Source organism: Cebus imitator, unplaced genomic scaffold (genome assembly GCF_001604975.1).
Source record: "Cebus imitator isolate Cc_AM_T3 unplaced genomic scaffold, Cebus_imitator-1.0 Scaffold4, whole genome shotgun sequence".
Lineage (NCBI taxonomy): Eukaryota > Metazoa > Chordata > Mammalia > Primates > Cebidae > Cebus > Cebus imitator.
This window is the reverse complement of record NW_016107319.1, coordinates 2674267-2677156: the sequence shown is the minus strand read 5'-3', so window position 1 is coordinate 2677156 and position 2890 is coordinate 2674267.

Genomic DNA, 2890 nt, shown 5'->3' with positions numbered 1-2890 from the left:
GGAGGCTGAGGCAGGAGAATTGCTTGAACCCAGGAGGCAGAGGTTGCAGTGAGCTGAGATCATGCCACTGCCCTCCAGCCTGGGCAACAGAGACTCCGTCTCAAAACAAACAAACAAACAAACAAACACACACCATCCATTCATATATGTTTGGCACCAATTTTGTCCCAGGAATCGTGCTAAGTGTTGGGGACAGTTTGGGCCTCCAAGAGCTCAGCCTTGCTTTTGGGGGCAGTTGGAAGCTCCCAGATGGGCTTCCTGGGGAGTCCATGGATCATATCCATACGGAATGATTGGGCCCCCGGCTAAGCCCCACTCTCAAGCCTGGAACTTCAGCTCTAAGTGAAAACAGCCAACCCCATTTTTTTTTTTTTGCCCAAATGATTGCCTTTTTGGCCTGCCACACCCCTATCCTGTGCCCATAAAAAGACTTCAGCTGGTAGAGCAACAGAAGCAGCTGATGCAAGTGGTTGGGGAAGCAGGCTGCTGAGCCTCAGGGATACATGTGGCTGAGCATCGGAGACTGCAGATAGATGCGGCTAACTTCAGGCAGTGCAGCCTCAGGGAAAGATCATCTTCCTCCTGCACCATCCCCTTCCAGTTCCCCATCCCCGCTCAGAGCCACTTCGATTGTCCAATAAAGTCTTCCACATACACTTCAATAGTTCGTGTGACCTGATTCTTCCTGGACACCAAACTGGAACTCGAGTGTCAAAGAGGGCAGCTGCAGGAGGCTGTCACCCTGACCCTGTGCTGAGCTGTTAACGCTTAGCCATCCACGGACTGCAGGCTGAGTGACAGAAGCCACTCCAGTTCCTACCCACGAAGGGCGTCAAGGGAACTATCCCATCTCAAAACTAGGGTGTACATCGTGATGAGAAACTGGTGTTCTGAAGCAGCACAGATACACCCTTACAACATCTTGTGGCTTACTTATTAGAAATAACTTTTAAGGTTTTTTTTTTTTTAATTCCCCTAGGAGTAATTGATGTCCTTTGAGCCTGGGTCTCTTCTCCTCCCGTCCCCGTCCCCTGCTGGCAGCCGAACTGGGTTCATTTTCCTTCTTCCTGCAGCGCTCCAGGAAGAACTGCCAGCTTTTGGGATGGATGTGGATAATATATTCTTTTGAAGCACAGGCATTTTTATTATTATTCAAATCTTTAAAATGTTAGCCTATTGAATTTGAAAATTGGATCAGATGAGGCCCTGGGACCAGTTCTTTTCCTTTCTCCTCCCCTCCCTCCCTTCCTGCTCCCCAATTCGAGTTTTCCCTCGTTCTGTTAGCTCTAACAGATGCCATTTCCTCTCTCTGTGTGTGTGTGTGTATGTGTGTGTGTGCATGTGTGTGTGTGTGTGTGTGTGTGTGTGAGAGAGAGAGATAGGGAGAGAGAAAGAAAGAGAGAGAGGGAAAGACAGAGACAGAGAGACAGAGGGACAGATAGACACATATTTTCTGTTTCTGATCTGTCTATTTAGGTCTCAACTTCAGCAATATTGACATTTGGGGCTGGATGCTTCTTTGTTGTGTGTGGGAAGCTATCCTGTGCACTGTAGGTGTTCAGTGGCTTTCCTGGCCTCAACTCACGAGATGCCAGGATCACCCCTTCCCTACCTCCAAGGTGTGACCCCCCTCCCAAATGTCTCTAGACATTGCTGAGTGAGCCCTGGGAGGCACAATTACTCCCAGCTGAGAACGAATCTGTTCTCTTCCGCATCTCCCATTAGCTCTGTCCCTGGTGAACACAAGGCAGTAATTAGGGGCTGAACTAATGGTGGGAGGGGGCTCGTTACTCAGGTTTGCTGTGTAGATTCCTCCAGGCTCACGAGGGGCCAGACTTGTCTCAGGGATTAGTTCCTATCCTTCCTGATAGAGAGGGGAAGGGACACCTTGACAAATGTATGTCCTGCTTTTAGGCAAATAGACGGACAGCAGAGAGCTTTTCTGGTATCTGCTGCTTCTTGATTGCCTAAAATAATACGGCAATTGCCTTAAATAATAATGAGCTTAAAATAATCCTTATGCCTACGTGGCATATTTTGGGGTGGTGTATGCTTCCACCCTTCAAGGCGAGCAGTGCTGCCCTAGAAACCCTCGTCCCTTCTGTCCCACGTGTGGGTTGACTGGCTATCCCTGACACCACAACAACACTCACTCCCTGCAGGCATCTTTCTGCAGCGTGCTCACCTCTCTTTCCCTGAATTGCCACGTGTGGCCCTGCCTCCCTTCCCCAGGTGAGCTGGGAAGTGGCTGCTCTGATGCCCCTCAGCCCCGAAGGTCTCAGATGTCAAGCTCTTCTTTTAGGAGGGCCCACAGCTCATGTGGAAGACGGCAGAATGAAAATGGATCTCAGTCCATTTTCGGTTGCTTATAGCCGAATCCCTGAAACTGTGTTATTTATAAGAAACACACTTTATTTCTTGCAGTTCTGGAGGCTGGGAAGTCCAGGTTCAGGGGACCACATATGGTGAGGGCCTCCTTGCTGGTGGGGTCTCTCTGCGGAGGCCTGAGGTGGCCCAGGGCATCACATGAGGAGGGGCATGAGGGTGCTGGCTCAGGTCTTGCTTCCTCTTTCTATAAAGCCACCAGGCCGGGCTTGATGCAGTGGTGAGCGCCTGTAATCCCAGCACTTTGGGAGGCCGAGCTGGGCAGATCATGAGGTCAGGAGTTTGAGACCAACCTGGCCGACATGGTGAAACCCCGTCTGTACTAAAAATACAAAAATTAGCCAGGTGTGCTGGCAAGCGCCTGTAAACCCAGCTACTCGGGAAGCTGAGGCAGGAGAATTGCTTGAACTTGGGAGGTGGAGGTTGCAGTGAGCCAAGATGATGCCACTGCACTCCAACCTCAGTAACGGAGTGAGACTCTTGTCTTAGGGAAAAAAAAAAAAAA